Source organism: Periplaneta americana, chromosome 13, assembly GCF_040183065.1.
Source record: "Periplaneta americana isolate PAMFEO1 chromosome 13, P.americana_PAMFEO1_priV1, whole genome shotgun sequence".
Lineage (NCBI taxonomy): Eukaryota > Metazoa > Arthropoda > Insecta > Blattodea > Blattidae > Periplaneta > Periplaneta americana.
In genome coordinates this window covers 113,511,949-113,532,751 of record NC_091129.1, presented here as the reverse complement: position 1 = coordinate 113,532,751, position 20,803 = coordinate 113,511,949, and the positions used below count along the sequence as shown (strand labels likewise).

The 20,803-nt window shown below is 37.5% G+C and overlaps 1 protein-coding gene across 3 annotated transcripts in view; it reads right to left on the bottom strand.

Moving 5' to 3' along the window:
* LOC138712282 (zinc finger protein 585A) overlaps window positions 1-20,293 on the bottom strand; it is a 318,317-nt gene extending 298,024 nt beyond the window's left edge. Inside the window, exon 1 of one of the 3 annotated variants that reach the window (XM_069843885.1) lies at window positions 20,237-20,293. The gene's annotated coding sequence lies outside the window, so the exon portion shown is untranslated. The other 2 variants (XM_069843883.1, XM_069843884.1) reach the window with 2 other exon arrangements.
* Window positions 20,294-20,803: the final 510 nt, after the last annotated feature.

Below are 20,803 nucleotides of genomic sequence, written 5' to 3'. Positions count from 1 at the left end.
ACAATTTATAATTCTTTTATGTTTATTGACCGAATCGATTTTTTTTATTTGTTACTCTGAACTTTTATTAACACGTTCATAAACTGAAAAGTATTTGGGTTCGAGTTGTAAAACCTGGAACTAAATTACTGTAATAAAACTCATAGGGTGCTATGCATAGACATTTCGCTAGCCGGCACTACGAGCGTACTAAACTAGCCCCGGATATCGACTGATTACTTGTACCAGGATTCATATCGTATCATATCGCTAACACTGGTTTATGAATACGAAAAACGTTAGTTCGCTGATCATCCACCGGAAGCCCGCGCTAAGAATGTCTATGAATATGGCCCTTAAGCATTTGTAGAACTTGACTTGCTACTGGAGATGCCAGTCCATGGAGAAGAAGGACTCGCTTAGGCCTATGTAAATATGTATTAGCCTACATACATAATAGTTTCTTCCCTTTCTCGCTTAACATCGACCGGACGACAGGCGTAGCAGACAGAAAATGAAACACTGTTTTGGTAGAATTGGAAACGATATATTGACTAATCAATATATCTTAAGGTATACATCTACTCTAGAATGGTTGGATTTCTTCAGAATTTTGGTAAATAATATTTTTGCCTCATCTGAAAGTACAGTAGTGGCAAAAAAAAAAAAAAAACCGGACCGACCCTTGTAGCTGATACAAAAGAATCCTGTGCTGTGTATTGTGTCAAACTGTGGTAATTTCAATATGGATAGTGAAGCCAGAGGTATGTACTGCTATTTAATGTAAAAATACGCAGTTATCTTTGCCGAATAGAGGTAGAAATGTTGATGCCAGATGAAAATAAAACTCTCAAAGTTTTTTCGTCTAAGTTTGAGGCACTGAAGGAAACAAAGACGGTAAGAATCGAACAAATGCAATATTGTTACAATTAATTATACAAGATGGATGTGTTTTGTGACTAGCAAAATTTGAATCTGTGACTTTGAAATCAGCTACAAGGATCGGTCCGGTTTTTTTTTTGCCACTACTGTACATTTCTTCTAGTTTAAAAAATATAACTTATACCCACTATCTCAATAATTTATTGAACATTTATAATTTAAATAGAGTATACTTTCTATACCTTACGCCATCTTCACTGTCTGTTTTCTTCTATTTTACATTTTACGAGATTTATTATATCATACTTCCAACGGACAAAAAGTAGACTTCCAATCGGGCAAAAGACTTCATTGAGGTACCAAATTAAAGCTTAAACATGTGACTATGTTGTAAACTAAAATTATTTTCAAGCGATTATAATTATTTTATTCTAAAAATAACAAATATACATATATATTTTTCTAAAGTGCTTATATAATGTGGCATTGTTTTGAATGGTTGACGATAAATAAATAATTTTAGTTTGTAACAATCTCCATATGTATGGCGAAAGACGTTTTTACCTTAGATCAATTTCTAATGGAGTTAGGTCGGTTCAAATTTTTATTTTATTTTATTATTATTTTTTAAATTTTGTTTGGGCCCCCAAATTCGATTTTCAAGTTTGAATTATACAGGGTGTTTCCGAGGTAGTGTTACAAACTTTCAGGGATGATGGGGAAGGGCATATATGTCAATCTGAGATAAGGAACCCTGGTCCGGAAATGACTGAATCGAAAGTTATAAGCAAAAATGGTGGTGTGGAAATGGAATTGTAATTTGGCATCACGTGCCCTCCTTCCCTTAACCTTTAGAAGAGTCGTGGAAAGAAGGTACGGGCCGGATGTCTCCTACGTTGGTACTTGTACCCGATACAATCTGTGAGCTTGTCTACTGTTCCCATTGGCTCATCCGTATTCGAAAATCAGATCTGCTTATTCCGCTCTCGTGTACTCCTCCATTTCACTAGGACTGATCGACTGGACACTGCAACTTGTACACATACACTGCTGTCTACAGACGTGCATATCAGGACCGACCATGTCCGTTACACATTACGTATCTGCATTGCTTTAGTGTAGTTTCCTGTCCCCACCCCTCAGACAGCACACTGAACGGAATACTGTAGGTAGACAACGTAAACAACGTCAGATGAATACAGTATGTGTAAGATGTACAGATAAATACACATAAATAAGGTGTATAGAGGAATAAAATTATTCCATTTCCACAGAACTATTTTTGCTTGTAACTTTCGACTCGATCATTTCCGGACCAGGGTTCCTTATCTCAAATTGATACATGTGCCCTTCCCCCATCATCCCTGAAAGTTTGTAACACTAGCCCAGAAATATCCTGTATAAATTGGTTAGATACTCCCAAGAATCATGTCACCAATGTTTGAAAGAGATTAAGAAAGAAATGTGGATTTTTATCCTAAGATTCGATGTAGGCTATAGGCCTATCTTAATACGAACTGAACAATAGCTCCGGTTTTCTGATCGAACTGGCATATGCCCCGGTTTTCTTGTAAAGTAAATAAACATATTAACACGTATCATTTCCTGCAATTAGCAAGACTGGCAACCTTAATGGTGTGACTAAGGGACGGAACTCAGCTGTTCAGACCAAGTGTGTGTGTATATTTCATGTGCATCCTTCCTGATAAATTTACTCACAGATATTAAAAACGAAGAAAATCTGTCTTACAATTTAGAAGAAAATTCTGGACACACATTCTGCATGGCAAAACCATTTTTTCGGCAACAGGGATGTGAAAACCAATGTTTTCGTAAAAATAATATCGAAATATATTTTTTCAGCGTTATAATACCTTCCATTTTACTTCGTGAGATAATAAAAATTCTTAAGATGGAAGTAGTAAAAAACAGGAGAAATCAAAACCCGCATCATACGATTATTACCTAAAGTTGCGCTAAAGTTGCGCTAAAATAGCATTAGAAAGTTTCGGAGAACACCACTACTTGGACCACTCCGACAGAGCCAACTTTGTTGACTCAGTACTCTTTAACTGTTCAGTGTATGTTTACAAGTTGCTGAGAACGAGAATCTGTGACATCACAGAGCATCCAATTAGAAATCACTGTTCCATTGTAACGATACTCACCGACGTAATTATATGAAAGTGCGCAAATTGAAAATGGGTATCAATTAACCCAGACCAGAGGAGAAAACTTCATTGTCAAGCGTTCGGCCGGCATTACAGGGGCGGCGCCAATGGCTAGCGCTCATCCAAAGTTAATCCATTTCCACCTTCCTGCTCCCTCTCTACATAAATATTGAAAGTGAATCTAACACTTGTTTCCAGACACTTCAAACCCAATTTATTCATTACTTTAATTAAGGTTACATCAACTCGGAACCTTCAGTCACGAAGTACTTCTATGTTCGCCTGTCCTACAAGAATGTATTCGAAAGTGAGATTTAGGCTGGCTCTTAACGGGAGAGTAAAATGATCGACACTGTTCCGCGTATCTTGAATTCATAGGCCATAATCAGTAAAACTGCTATAACATAACAATGTGCAGTGTTAGAAAAAAGTTTTGTCGCACTGATACTTTATAAGTCCCAGAAAGGAGGCAGTGCGCATGATCAGACGTACAACGAAACAAAACTAATTTTATTACCTCAACGAGTCGTTCTCTTGTGAACCGGTCGCTCGTCCTCTGATCATGCGCACTGCCTCCTTTCTGAGACGTATGAGGGTCACGTAAGAACAGTTCCTAAACAGCAAATATTGCCGCCTTGTCAGTGTTGCCAACTGTTACCAGATATCACACGATCCTTCGTACTGAATGACGTCTTGTTTACTTACCGTACTCTACCTTTATGTTGGAAGGTTATTCTAAATAATTCAATAATTTGTAACATATTTTCGTAAACAAACTAAACGAGAAAGGTATCAACATGTTTGGTATTTTGTCTGGCAATATGAAATTAATTGGTTTGACTAAACAATTAATTCACGAGACCTAACCTAAAAAAATGTATTTTGTTTGACTACATGAAATTATTCGTACTAACTTGCTGGGTAACTTTCGGTGCTGGACCCCGGACTCATTTCACCGGCATTATCACCTTCATCTCATTCAGACGCTAAATAACCTAAGCTGTTGATAAAGCGTCGTAAAATAACCTACTAAAATAAAAAATTCGTACTAACTCCGAAAACTTACCTGACTATTGTCTTGAGTTACAACCACAACGCAACACACAAAATAACTATTATGTATTAATATTAGTACTGATATTAATTAATTATTAGTATGTTCAAATTTCACTAGCTTCCAGTAACTGGCTCAGAAATCTAGTACAATTTTAATTTCATGGAACTTCAGTACCGACAACGTCTGTCTCAGCTACCAACATACCAGTTAAAACAATCATAATTTGTAGTATTTGTCAGTATCAAAATTAGAAATGAAGTTGACAAAAGAAAGCAACCTGCAAACTAGAAAATCACCATAATCCACTAGCATATGTAGTAATGGGAGAAAAATGGTTAGGTTTCACCCTTAGGGTATTAAGTAAGCTGACCCGGACCATATAAAGTATCAGTGCGACAAAACTTTTTTCTAAGACTGTACAAGAAATTAATTTCAGTTATAATATTATTAAAGTACACAACCATTTCTTATTATCATTATTATTAACATATTTTATGAGTATTAAGACTATGTAAAATTTATAACATTTTAAAGGCTATATGTAACACTTAGCAATACGGGTCTCCTAACAGATGCATTCGCTTTTGGCACTCCACCAACTAACTCGTTCTTCTCCAGCATATTCTCTTTACCCCAGTTGCTGATTTATCTCATCGTGTCTTTTCGCACTGTACTCTTTCTAATGAAGTACTGTTTACACCAGGCCTGTCAGAACAGGTAATGTAAATGGGTTGTTTTGTGTCATCCTTTAAAGCGGTCATAATTGACGCCGAGAGATACGTGATGTGAAGTAGAGGTATTTGTTCTATGAGGAATTTCTGTATCAAGCACATAATTTTCTATGGAAAACAGTGATATATTACAGATACTAAAATGTCAAGCAAGGCAGTGGTACTGAGTTTAGCTAAATAAGTTAAATGTAATTATTTTAAAGTTTTGTAATATCTCAGTATGTGTTTGAAACGAATTTTTCATAAATACCGTTTCAGAAAACAAAGGTTTTTGTTTTAGAGAGATCCAGCTAATACTCCTGATCCTCAGGAGGCTTGTTTCTTTTACTCGAACGCAAAATAAATACAAAGCATCACAAAATAAGCCAATTAAAAGTATGCAAATACGCTCATTCATTTTTGTCTCAATTTATGTGATTTCGTTTGAAATGAATATTACTTAGGTTGTAGACAAATATAGCCTTCCGATAAAAACATGCATTTGATTGAACTTACGATTTCTGCGTATGACCAACCCCCTATACAGGGTGTCCCACAATTCAACCGAAAAAAATATATTCTGGAGGGGACTCAGACAAAACTTTTGAAACAAAGAACTTATAGTCTGTAGTCTAATTACCGAGCTGTGATGCATTTTTATATCAGATTTTTTTACTGATAACTCATTATTAAAGGAATATGGATGTATGATTTCTCTTCACAAGCTTCAATCCTCCTCGCGTAACAGGGAAAATGTAGTGATAGGCCTAATACTCACTGAACAGTATTTTCAAAATGACCTTTTTTGTTTTGGTAAAATTGATCTTTCTTCGGGAGTATGCACGCTACTGGTAACTACAATTTTTAAGTTATAGCGACAGTGGCTAGAAGAAAGACGAAATGAAGGTACTGAGTCCTCGATTGTTTACTGTATTGTCTGGTTATTATAAAGAGTAAATTAGAAACCTCGAGAGATAATATTTTTGATTCATTGAAAATGTATTATTAAATAATTATTATTGCTGAAACTGTTTGTTATAAGGTAAGATTAGCTATTACTTTATTACTATTATTAGTGCATTATTTTACGACGCTGTATCAAAATCTCAGGTTATTTAGCGTCTGAATGAGATGGTGATAATGCCGGTGAAATGAGTTCGGGGTCCAGCACCAACAGTTACCCAGCATTTGCTCATATTGAGCTGAGGGAAAACCCCGCAAAAAAACCTCAACAAGGTAAATTGCCCCGACCGGAATTCGAACCCAGGCCACCTGGTTTCGCGATCAGACACGCAATATTGTTCTTTCTACCTATTTAAATTATAACTACAAATGAGGTTTACTTTTAAGCTTTTATTTCAATTATAAGCAAGGCTTACTCTATGTTACAGCATACCTCCGTTGCACCAGATGGAAATTTAGTCAGTGGCGTGCTATCCCTATTGCGTGAAATTTTGAGCGCTTACAAGGAAACATTTTGATGGGAACAGGTAAAAGAGTTAAATTTTTTCTTCCATCATGTTAATAATGTCAAAATAAATGCTTACACATATTTTGGCCAATCGACCGCAATACGAGGGCCGTAAAAAATAAGTTCGCCAGGGGCCTTTAACAGAAAGAAAACACAATTTTATTGGAAACATTTATTGGAACAGACACAGCAATTGTTGAGCTATTTTTCAACGTATTCCCCACCGGAATTGAGATATTTGTCATATCATGGGATCGACAGAGAGGTGCAGACGACTGTCAAGTGCTGGTTCTGATCCCAGGTGGCTGACTTCTACGACACAAGGATACAAAAATTGATCCCATGGTATGACAAACGTCTCAATTTCAGTGGGGGATATGTTGAGAAATAGTGTAACATTTTCTGTATCTGTTTCAATAAATCTTTCCATTCAATTGTGATTTTCTCTGTAAACGACCCCAGGGGAAAAATCACTTTCTGGACGGCCTGGTAATTGCGGTCGAGTGTAAGTACTTTTTTTGTCATTACTAACATGGTGGAATAAAAAAAAATAACTTTATCTGCCCCCGTCAGAATGTTTGCTTTTTGGGCCGTAAGTTCCTTATTTCGAAACGTTTGTCTGAGTTCCCTCCAGAATTCCTCCAATTTTTTTCGGTTGAATTGTGGTACACTCTCTATACACAGTACCTTACATGAATATCAAATAAAATACAGTACACTACAGCGTTAAAGAAAGTATATATTGCATTTTATTGCTTTGATCGATTTTATTTTTTTTATTGGGTTATTTTACGACGCTGTATCAACATCTAGGTTATTTAGCGTCTGAATGATATGAAGGTAATAATGCCGGTGAAATGAGTCCGGGGTCCAGCACCGAAAGTTACCCAGCATTTACTCATCTTGGGTTGAGGGAAAACCCCGGAAAAAACCTCAACCAAGTAACTTGCCCCGACCGGGAATCGAACCCGGGCCACCTGGTTTCGCGGCCAGACGCGCTGACCGTTACTCCACAGGTGTGGACGCTTTGATCGAATACAGACGTTTCACGCAATCTTTTGGATTTCCTTAAATACTCTGTTTTTCTCCCTACTACGCCACTGGAGAACAAGTTTTGGAGAAAGACGAGGACAAGCGTGACTGAGTGTGACTTCCCTGACCTAAGAGATCGCACGTCGGGCATGTTGAAAATGAAGTCTATTCTCTGCGCCTTTATCGATATTTCAACGTTTCTAAATTTGACCCACGTTACCGGGTGATTAAACTCGTGCGACTATCGCTACAGTCGCCATTTTCCCACCATTAAGAGAGTTTATCGCCTGTGTGCAGAGACGTTGACTCCGGTATCTCCAGCCCTCTAAAAATTACCCTTTGCTTTATACTTTATACTTAGCTTAATGTGCATTATATCGTCGCAAAACACGCCGATCAACATGGCATCTTGCGCACGCAAAGCTGACGGGCAGGACAGATAAGAAGGTGAGAGTTACGAGGCCGAGTAACGCTCGGCTCTGAGGCTGCTTGAGAGTTTGCAACTTCCATTGTACACAGTCGGTGGGCACCGGCGTAGCTTAGGCAGAAGGTACGCACACATTTTCTTCCTGACCTGACGGAACTGAACTCTGGCGTGGGTTCCTTTACATGGTTAGAATTTTCTGTACGTTTTCTTCAACTATAAGGCGAATATCATGTTAATTCATAGCGAATCCGCGGCTTCATCTCGCCAAATACCATCTTGTGAATCTGATATTAACAGGTGGGTCATCCTGCCTTAACCCTGAAAGAGCCAGGAGCCACCCAGGCTGTCGGACTTCGACAATCGTTGCATACAGCACTAATCAGCAGGATCAGTGCCGTAGCTAACGAGAAAGGCTACGGCGCAACGTCACATTCTTAGTCTTAACATTGCCAACATTGAACAAGTTTATATACTTATAAATGCATGTTTAAGACGAGTTTAATATAGCAATTCCCCCCTTTTTTAACTCTGAACATGTATTTACATTAGGCGATTGTCACGATGGTCATGACTAAATCGAGATAACCACGTGACTCCAATTCGCACCGTAGCCTGTCTTTCTCGTTAGCCACGATCAGTGCTCTGTGACGTCATCTCTCACAAGCAAACATTCTGATGGGGGCAGATAAAAAGGTTATATTTTTTTTCTTCCACTATGTTAAAAATGTCAAAAGAAGGGCTTATACAAATTTTGGCCACTCGACCGCAATTACGAGGCCGTCCAGAAAGTGATTTTCCCTGGGAACGTTTACAGAAAAAAAGCACAATTGCATGGAAAGATTTATTGAAACAGATACAGGAATTGTTGCGTTATTTGTCAAGATATTCTCCATTGGAAATGAGACTTTTTCATACCATGGGATAAATTTTTGTATCCTTGTGCCGTAGAAGTCAGCAGCCTGGGATTGGGACCAGCATTTGACAGCCGTCTGCACCTCTCTGTCCACAACAATTGTTGTGCCTGTTCCAATAAATTTGCCCGATGAAATTGTGTTTTCTTTTTGTTAACGTCCCCTGGTGAACTTATTTTTTTACGGCCCTCGTAATTGTGATCGAGTGGCCAAAATTGTATAAGCACTTCTTTTGACATTATTAACATGGTGAAAGAAAAAAAAATTAACTTTTTTATCTGCCCCATCAGAATGTTTGCTTGTCAGAGCAAACGTGCTCTCTTTTAAGAACATCAGAATTCAGAGCTCTGAGCGGCGATAAGCTTCAATTGAACTCTTCAGTGACGTCCTATTCATGAATTCATGCAAATGATACGTATATACATTTCCAATCGTACTAATAGCATGGTAAATTAAGATAGATATTTTAATTCTTCAAAATTATTACATATTGACAATTGAATTCCTGTGGGCACCAAATGATGAAATTACTGTAGCAATTGATACAAAGAAACACGTAACAATTTGTCTTTCAATTGTTGTATTACACCCGCCGATCATCTCGCTGACATTTGTCATAATTTTCATTTTTTTTATTTTTTATATTATTGGGTTATTTTACGACGCTGTATCAACATCTAGGTTATTTAGCGTCTGAATGAGATGAAGGTGATAATGCCGGTGAAATGAGGCCGGGGTCCAGCACCGAAAGTTACCCAGCATTTGCTCATATTGGGTTGAGGGAAAACCCCGGAAAAGACCTCAACCAGGTAACTTGGCCCGACCGGGATTCGAACCCGGGTCACCTGGTTTCGCGGTCAGACGCGCTGACCGTTGCTCCACAGGTGTGGACTTTGTCATAATTGTTGGCGTGACATTCTGAATAATGATACTTTAAATGTAAACTTTTTACATGCTGGAGTACCTTACAACAAATAGAAAAATGTGTCATTGCCCTCATTCGCCATAAATATAAATAAATGTTCCCACACTGATAAAGTTTTTTCAACTAATGGTCTTACACTAGTACTTTCTCGGCCAAATCTTTTTCACCGACTTCAATATGCAGGGTGGAAATAAAATAACCCTGCATATTTTCAGAGTGAATATCTTATTCTGTATGTAACGAAAAAGTGTAACACCATATTGGTGGAAAGTTCATAATTTTCTCAGAAAAAAATCCAAATGTTTAACACCCTCTTATTCCGTAACTATTTGCGAGTAGGATCGTGAATTTTGTTCATATCGATAGAAAATCTAATAAAGAATAATTTATCCCTCTAGCATATTTCAATACCGTGGACGGTTATCGTGTAAATTTAATTTAAGAACCACTAATTTCAAGCCACTGAACGATACCCCTAGATTGCAACATTGTAGCCAGAGACGGAAGCGCGAGGTAGTTCACGTACGGAGACAGACCTGAGTTCGTTGACCTTTTACATCTGTATTACGACAAGAAAGAGGGCTGTGTTAGTGGCGATGTTGCCAGATTGCTGAAACTTGACACTTAATTTTCTAATTAACCGTGCATTTAATCACAAAACGTAATACAGGTTTTCTATTTCTTTAAGTGTGCCCTATCGCCCTTTTCAATCTGCACAATTATTTCACTTCCACCCTCTATAGACAAATTACTACGTATAAATAAAATAAGAACCTAACCCATTCTCCCGCACTACTTATTATTCAAATGCACTAGACTAGACGACATTTCGGAAGGCGGTCAGTTGCTATATGCGCCGTAGCATTTCTGGTATGTGACGTCACAAGCTTGTACAGTAGAACCAATCAGAATCAGACTGTAACAAGTATTTCCCGAGTTCGTTTGTTCACGTGTGAGTGTTTCAATGCATTGAATAAGTAAAAATAACATTTACTGTGTGTGTGTGTGTGTGTGTGTGTGTGTGTGTGTGTGTGTGTGTGTGTGTGTGTGTGTGTGTAAGATAAATAAATGGAAGAAGAGACTGTAAAAAGAGAAGTATTGCACAGGCAGAAGCGTAAAATAGTGTTTAAAGCATATAATTATTTTTAAAATGTTAACGAGCAGAACGCTGCCGCCATCTTGATGCTGGGCGCAACGTGGCCAACGCGCAAAAAACGACTGCAGAAACATGTGGTGTGGGATTGAGAACCGTGCAAAGAATATTGTTAGTGAAAGAAATAGGGTTTGTTTGGTGTCATGCTTACAGTAATCAACGGCTACGGTCATTATTGTCTTTTGATAATTTAAACTCTCTCTTGCGCTGTTTGCATTGCACGTGCGTGTGAAGTACGATGTGGCAATGTTGTACGCTGTCTTGCTCTAGCTGTCTCTCTCGACGCAAACGCTAGCAGACTACCGCCTTCCGAATTGCCGTCGACTCTAGCTTGCCGCTATGCGACTGCTTTGCTGCTCTTCAGATGATTATCTAGTCTGAACTTCCTCAGACTACAAATGCACAATCTGCTGACCACTGGCATAAAGGGCGCATAACGGGCCAATCGCTAATGTAAGCCCAAAAACAGCCATGCCAAATCAGATAAAATATAAGCAAAATTTTGTGAAGGATTCAAAATTATACTCTCTCCGTTCCAAAATATGGTATAGAAAGATGTAATTAATTCTGTTACAAAATATGGTATAGATTTGTTAAAGTTCTCAGTAATATAATGTAACTTTAATACATCTTCTAGATACTTATTTCTTTAATAAATTAACATAAGAAAAACATAAACATTAAGCACATTTAATTCTGTGTGATGTCAAATTAATAAAAGAAAAAACGAACATTGTTTTGAGGGCGGCAAATTAACATAAAACTGCAATAAATTACAACCCGTTTTTGTACGACTGTTGAGCCTTAGATGTTCTATTCAAAATTGACTGGGTTGGTGTTATTTTCTGCAATAGGAACATCACAGCAGGTGCCCATTTGATTTCTGTTCATAATGAACTACCGTATCTAAATACTGCGTGTTCAGTTCAAAGTGTGTCATGGCTCGCTGTATGCCGTTATGTGGCTAGCCGATGAGCCTAGAGAATTCAATCTTCCTACACTTCCGCAGAGGCATATTACCTATATGCCAGAGAAGTTGCCTAGCAAATACGGCGTTCATTCTGAAGAGTACGTACCGATACGTACGGTAACGCCGATAGTGGCAGGAATGTGAACTGTTTGGAAATACGTACTGAGGTGAGTTTTTTTCTTACTGTCGAGATATGGGGAGAGGGTTAAGACGATTACTTCCGTATTTGTTGACATTAACTTCGACGGTCAACATGGACACGGAGCATTTGATTTGTGTTGTGGAATGTTGCCGTAAGCAACCGATAACAAATACCCTGCGTACGACTTGCCCGCGCAAAACACAGTTCGAAAGAGGTTATGGTAGCATACAGACCGTACAGACCGCCATCTGTAGCTACGACGTTCAAGTTATACCGTACACGTTCTCAAGTTCAGATTGAACGCCTTGAATAATAGGCAACTTCTCTGACATATAAGCTGAAACTCGCTTCAAATCGCTGATTGAACAACAGTGACGTCATGACACACTTTGAAATGAACACCCAGTATTATAGCTTGATGCACTACAGAAGATTAGAAACATTCACAACTGCACTGTCTGATAGTCCCTTCACTACTGAACAGAATATCACACTGTGAAACATTTCGTGCGTATAAAGTGCAATAATCAAACTTGTTTTGTTCGTTACTATACAATATTTTGAAACGGAGAGAGTAATGGTCTAATGAAAGAACATGTACAGAGTGTTTCAAAAGAGATACTCAATAATTTATAGATGAAAAGTATAAACTAATACAAGCAAAAAAGCTCCATGCATATTGGTTCGAAAACTAATCGTTATCGAGATAATGTACATTATCTATGGTGACTCTCTTTTGCCAGTACGGCACAGAGCACAAGAGGGGAAGGGGAGTTAATGCACACGCGTAAACAAACCAGGAAGCGTCCCAAATATTTACAGTTGAGATACCAACCTAACTACCAGGCGCTTGTAAAGTGGTGGATCCCATAATAATTAGGGAATGAACGATTAATTTGCGGACCAATGTTTATTGGAGATTTTTGCATGTTTCAGTTTGTATTTTTTGTCTGTAAATTACTGACCATCACTTTTGAAACAACCTGTATTTTAAACAAACGATGCAATATGAAGCATACTAACATACGCTCAACATAAGAATTGCGGGAAGACTAATGCAACTAAAATCCAATTGTATATCTCTGCGTCTCGAAACGGATCATACAATGTTGTATAAACTTTCTTTTGTTTCTGGCCGAGTGAAGAGAAGGCCTAATGGCCTGAACTCTACCAGAACGAACGAACGCACGGACGGACGAAGAATAAATAGATAAATAGATTAATAAATAAATAGGTAAATAAATAAGTAGATAGATGGATGGATAGACGGCTGGACGAACGAATGGGGCCTGAACTTTCGGGTGGTGGTGATTGTGGTAAAATTTAGTGTTAAAGCCGCAAACATTCGAACCCGGTTCTCTCCAGAATACGTCGAATAAGACACTATTCATTCGGTCAATGATCCTCTAGACTCATTAATTAAATAATTATCTGCTACAACCATCTTGTCGTTCCGCATCATTACATAAAAAATGTAATATCTGCCCTTCCATTGAACATCTCAGTTCTTAGAACCGTGAGGGCCAGGCCAGTTCTGTTGATAAATAAAAAATAGTGTCGTGGAGTAGATACATATTCTTATTATGCAGTATTTCATTCCGAAACTATTACTTCATTTCTCGTGTTACCAGTGATATTACTGTCTACGTTAAATAATATTCTTACATTTTATTTTACTTCCGATCTCTGTTACTTCGCTAGACAAACACACACGTTGACACAAACGATGAAAGAAGGAAAATTTTTCGCCTATTGAAATGTTTGCTTTCTTCGCTCTCTTGCTTAGGGAACTGCTCACTCATTAGCCACCAACTAATCAAAGTCGCAAGTCGTCTAAACTCTGTGTCAAATGTCAATGCTAATTTCGAAATAAACGCCACTATCATATTTAGGCTACTCTACTGTAACAGTGATACTGATTAAGAAATAAGTGCAGACGAATATGATTTTTTCTGAGGATCTCATCTCATCTCATCTCATCTAATCTAATCTAATCTAATCTAATCTAATCTAATCTAATCTAATCTAATCTAATCAATCACAACACTATTTTCTCTCACTTGCAGCTAATGTATGTCTATCATTTTCAAATAATAAATTAGCTATTATTGGATGAGAAAGCCATTAATGTGGTGTGTTTTCATAATTCCTCGACTTCGTTATATAGAGTGTAAGGGGTATAAGTGCCGTCCTTTACACAGTCGTCGCGGACTGTCTACAGGATTAAAAATTGTCCATACAACATAGGGTCAAAACTTGATAGTTTTCCCAGAAAAAATATTTCTTCTCTTATTTTATTCGCGTAATACTGCTTATATCGTTAGTAAAATTACGAAAACAATTACATCAGTAGATATATCTAGCAGAGAGATAATATTAGTTTAAATAATATTTGTGTGTTCTATTATGTTTTCGTGAAATTAAACAAAATTGCATGCTTAAATTTGTTAATATTCTGGCGTGAGAGACGTGGCAACGTGTTCAGCAGGCAGTACTCTGTACAGACGTACGTACTGTACATGTCAGCTGAGTTCAAGCTTCCTGTCCATAGGTCTACTGCAGAGCGATGACAGTTCAGTACAGGGTATTAGATAAAGAACTTACAATGTCATTCACAGTTTAGGAATATCATATGTTATTAATTTATGGAGGAAGTCGTCGTAATTCAAGTGAGACAAGAAGGATGTACCGTCAACGTTTTCCGCAAAGAAGGTTACCTAATCGGCAAACTTTTGTAGCAGTTTCTCAACGATTTTTAGAAACTAGAACTCTCTTACCTCGTTTCGAAAATCACACAACCAGAAATTTGTTTAAAAATGATACTGCTTTGCGGAAGCGGGAGAAATGAAAATTTTGCATTAAAAAAAATTCGCATAATTTTGTGCAGAAAACCATTATTGTTTATTTTTAGACGTACAATAAAAAATGGAGGAATATTGTTACATAAAATATAAATTTACCATAATGTTCTATTAATCAGATTGAAAGTTTGTATTTGCTGCTCGTTTTATGTAAACAACAGTATTATCATGGTCCGCTCCTGCATTAGAACAGAGCATCTATTTTGTACCGGTATGTCCATGGGTGGGCAACTCGTGCTCTCAAAGTGTCAACACAATCTCAGTGCAGGTAGAACGGACTCTGTATTAGCTGTACTCTCTGTGTGCGGTTCTTTCAAGATACAACTTCGATCGCGTCTGCAGTAAGTGGCGGCTCGTTTTAAGTTAAAAACAATATAATTCCCAGATCATTTCCCTTTAGTTACGAGTAAAATGAGAATTTTTTAATTAAGAAGAGAGGTAAAGCTTTTATTCTATTACACTTTCTTATGCATGACATTTTATGTTACAAATAAACAGTGAAGGTTTTAGTAAAGCAATACTGTCTGCATCTGCTTTAGAACAGCTAAAAGTAAAAATGGGATATCAACAAGGTGAGACTGATATCAAATATCATTAGCAAGTTGTGCGTGCGAGTTACAGAATTGCAAGACATATAATCGACTAGCTAAGAACATTTATGGATAAATTTGAAATGTGGCAGTAGCCTATCATGTAGAACATAGACAACTTCACTTTCTTTGACTATAAACTATCTTGAAGAGTGATAAGAAAATCTTCTTATCAAATGTAAGACCCTATTTCAAGACCTACAGCAGAATTCACTGCTAAGTTTGGAGAAACAGTGACAATTGACAAGGAATCGTAATTTTTCTGAAATCTTATTGGCTTACGTCGATAGAAAATTATGAAAATTTATAGTTTGAATTAATAAATCTACAGAACAGCACGCCACTCAGATTCCAGCGAAATCAGGAATCGAACTATTCGTAATGTTGCCTAAGTCAGAATTTCCAAAAATACTCTTTGCTTCCATATATAACTTATGTGCTTGAGGCAGAGTTTAATACAAGAAAGAAGTGTAAAAGCTCTCAAAGTAAAGAAAGAGCTCAGAAGTAAGCTTATTTCATCTGCCGTGACTTGTAAAAAATACTTCCTTGAATTTGTTATTGTTTGCGAATACAGACTATTACCTTTCTGAGAACCTTTCTGTAATGTATAAAAACTTGTAAATTCTAGCGTTCTACGTTTCAAATAAGACCTATAATAAGAAATATTAACAAATAGTGTAATAATAAATAAGTGTTGCAGCTATATTTGTTGTATCTTGAAAAGGTTGTATTCAGTTTGTGTTTCCAGTACTAAACTAATTTACAAAGCTATAAAATAATATAATTTTGTTATGTGTTCAGGTATAGTCTGTCTAAAATTACTATAATTATTGTACGATGCGTTATTCTCAAATTCAAATCGTGGAATAGATATCACGACCACCTGCATGAGCCGCCAGAGCGCACCGTGGCTTTTGCAGCGAAACTACAAACAACTTGTAACTGCTGCGGCTGGCTCCGTCTGCCTTTCTCTCTTTCAAGGTTTTTTTTTTTATCATTTTGGGACATGGGTATGTCTGTACCCGCTTGAGCTGGACTTATAAACTCCCTCCTCCCCATCCGGAACATTGCAAAACGTCTAATATTGTAAAATTTAATAATTAGTTAAATAATGCAATTAGAAAAAAATTGTAAGGACATTTTTTCTTCCTTATGACATGAATAATCAATTAAAATAATGGCGACTAAGAGGAAAGTGGAAAAGAGAGAATACTGTAGAATGCTGGGTTTGCAGTGAATGATCTTTTTTTAGTAGGTTATTTTACGACGCTTTATCAACATCTCAGATTATTTAGAGTCTGAATGAAATGAAGGTGATAATGCCGGTGAAATGAGTCCGGGGTCCAACACCGAAAGTTACCTAGCATTTGCTCATATTGGGTTGAGGGAAAACCCCGGAAAAAACCTCAACCAGGTAACTTGCCCCGACCTGATTTCGCGGCTAGACGCGCTAACCGTTACTCCACAGGTGTGGACTGTGAATGATCTACCTCGGGCAGAAATATGTGAATGAAATGAATATTGAACGGCAAAAATCGAAGTAAGACAAGTGTCCAACAGGCTTGGAGCTTACACAGACACTTCTTCTCAGCTCCATCTTCGCTTGCAAGAAATCGCGTACCTTATAAATGTTTCTTTTCCCATTATCCCCCATTCATCCGTTCATTTGAAAAGAAGAGTAGTAGTAGTAGTAGTAGTAGTAGTAGTAGTAGTAGTAGTAGTAGTAGTAGTAGTAGTAGTAGTAGTAGTAGTAGTAGTAGTAGTAGTAGTAGTAGTAGTAGTAGTAGTTTTATTTTTATTTTATTGGGTTATTTACGACGCTGTATCAACATCTCAGGTTATTTAGCGTCTGAATGAAATGAAGGTGATAATGCCGGTGAAATGAGTCCGGGGTCCAGCACCGAAAGTTACCCAGCATTTGCTCGGGTTGAGGGAAAACCCCGGAAAAAACCTCAACCAGGTAACTTGCCTCGACCGGGATTCGAACCCGGGCCACCTGGTTTCGCGGCCAGACGTGTTGACCGTTACTCCACAGGTGTGGACAGTAGTAGTAGTAGTAGTAGTAGTAGTAGTAGTAGTAATTCTGCTTTCAAATGTCAATTATTTTAAGTAAACACTTCAGAAGGGCGAATTTGACCCACTTCCCCCGTTGCGGCATGGTAGTCACAGAGGTCGACGGGAACTCAACTCGAGGCGAGGGCACGGGGCAGGTCGCTTCAGCAGGAAACACGCGGGCACGCAATTTGAAGTAACGATTCGTCCACCCTAATTAAAACCAATACATCAGCGCCAGCGCAGCCGCGTACATTCACCACACCCTCCATAACTTCTTTTAGGCAATATGCACCCCCACAATGCCTTGTCCCGTTTCATTTCCCGTGTGCAGATTGCAACAATACGCCCACATAATGCCCCATCCCGTTTCGTATCTCTCAGCCCAGACAATACAGCTATATAATGCCACATCCCGTTTCTTTTCTTTATGGGCATTATGAATCACGCAGGTTGCAACAATGCACCCACAAGATATACTATCTTAGCCTGTATCTCTATGAGCATTACAAGCCATTTAAGTCCAACAATAGCATACAATATAATATCCTGTTTCATTCATTTGTAACATGAAAATTATTGTATACTTCACAATGCACCTAAACAAAGCCGTATCTTACCGCATATTATTATAAGTGCAAAAAAAAGAAAACGTAGACTCGAGGTAAACTTATACAAAAGCTTCAGCCTTTCAAGAATTCAAAGAAGTTAAATGTAGACTCGAAGGATACACTTATTCAATACTGTGTCGGATCTCATTTGTCTGCAAGAAAAACAAACAGTAGAGCTATATAATGAAATAATATATCCTGTTACATTTCGTCATAACGTAGTTCATCTATACAAAAAACAATACATTCTCCAACAAAACGCATTGTTTGTAGCTATGTAAAAAAAACTATATAAAATGTAGAATGCAACAATACACTAATCAAATACAGGCCTACCTACTTTCATTTGTGTATAAGTTCAGAGGAAATATTTGTACTGCTCGGGAAAAGTGGCACAAGTCAAAAATGTTAATTTTACAGGAGAAGGAAAAAACTCTCTTCACACTGGTTTATGTCGATTTGATTTTCTTCTGTATGAATTATTGTAATGGGAGAAATACTTATGTCTATTTTCCCAAGCGAGCAGATATTCCATAAGTTGTCAATAAATTAAAAATATATGAAGGGTACACGGGAAAAAGCGATCAAGGTCCATCAAAAATCGAAATTGAGTTAATAATGCTATCTTATAGTGGAAAGGAAATACTATCATGTGATCTAGCTAGTAATAAGAAATCATCGTTCTTGACATTCCACTACGTCAATTTCTATTAAATACACACATAACAAAGTATTAAGTGCTTAAACTTTAAAATTAGTTTTTCTCGAAACTTTCTAAAATGGACCTTCATCGCTATTCCCGTGTACCCTTCATATATATTTGTGGAAACTGACTTATGCCACTTCTCCCAAGCACTGCAGATATAACTCTGCGTACATCCCTATGTTTTCCTTAGATAGATTTCTTGTAAAGAGTCGAATTGATCATCCATAACAAAGTATGCATCATTATTTTGTTGTTAAACATAATTAAGTCATAAATATTATGTTAATTAAATTACTTAGTACTCTATTCAATTATATAGTGCATGTATATTTTATCTTTCCACACTCGCGGATGTAGAGCGGAAGCGGCATTGCACAACGGAGCTGCACACATGCGGGCGTAGAAAGACAAAATGTATGCACTGTATTTAGACATTAACATACATACCGTGAACTGGGATGAATAGGGGCACAGGAAGTGAATAGGGATGGAGTTTTATCATTTTCTGTTTCTTTGTGTCAAAGAGTAAATATAATAATAAGAGTGTTTATTTGTTCACTCATTATGAATTAAAACATACTCTTATTATATTTAATCTTCGACACAAAGAAATAAAAAAATATAAAACTTCGTCCCTATTCAACCCATTTTACGGTACATATAATTACATAAACAGATATAGACATACAGACAAGAGGCTATATATAATTATATACAGTATAAACATAAAAAGCGTGCTATGCTGATCCGGACCTTTTCCACGCGCATGAGTTAATGAAATATTCGATAGTACTCTTACGTAACATTCTACGACATTCAGATAATGAAGTACCATTATATCTGTAAAAATCAAACACCGATCAACAGTGAAAACCATTACTTCCTAATTCTCCTGTATTTAATGCGGATTTTAATTTATAAAAGTGGTTAAAATATGAATTTCTCTATAGCTTCTTTTTTTGTAACTGTTAATGTAATCTACACACTTCAATGTATTAATATGATATCCTATCCTCATGCAATTTTCTACGCATGCACAATTTACCAACGTAGTATATTACAAGTGTTTAATTTTTGTACATATTTTCCAAATCGTGAAATTTAGCATTATGTTCTCACAATAATATGTTTAGTTTCATTGATGTGCAATAATTTCAAATCTTTAATGACAAAAAATACCAAAATACTAGCGTAATGCGTGCCTTTTGAATTTCAGCACTGCATTCATTCATTATTTACCCCATTTGAATTTCCCTGAATGTGTTGCGCAATGAATGTAAACACAGAGTCTACTCTGTTCTGTTTCTTTGTTTACATTACAAGTCACGTTAGAATCTAACAGTGTATTCTACTCCCTTGCGTTGTTTACGTTCTGACAGTACGATAGGGGTGCTATTCCCCAATTTTTTTACGTGACGCTTTCACCTTGCGTGATGTTTTGAGCTTACGTCTTGCGAACTGGTGGTCTGGCGCCAGCACATTGTTTTGGGCACACTGGCACAACACATCGTCGTTGACTGCAGTGAGTTTCCCACCGGCGGTGACACCTGTCAGCGTTGCGGGAGCCCTAGAAGCACTGCACTCACCTGGCGGTGCGCTGCCCGCTGCATGCTGCAGCGCCCGACCCTGGCCACGGCTGCGCCAGCACTGAGCAGCGGCCCGGCCCGGCCACCAATTTATCCCTGAAAATAGTAAATGTTTCGTAATTTGGTTGGCAGCTCTGCACCGTGCGCGCGTACAGATTTAATGGTCGTAATCAATATGTTGCTTTGGGTCACAGTGCAAATATGTTTATGCAGTCCACATGCTCATCTGTTTTGTATTCGAGATAGAGATTAAATTAAAACATGACTGCTTTAAGACACTTCAGTAGTTTATTTAATGCTCACTCCACATGTGAATGTATATAACTTGCAGCAAACTGAACACTATTTAGTCTGAGGGTATGGTCGTTAACCCCTAAGCCCCTGAACAGTGGCGTATAGGTATAGATTCATTACTCCCATGCTTAGGGGCAATAAAATGAAAAGAAATGCTACGAGCGTGAGCGCCAAAATTGTGGGGTCTGCGTACAAGACCCAGCATGTCCACAATTTGATCATAATAAGACACTTTATTATGCGCGTGCAAATAATCACTAACCAAACGCATGC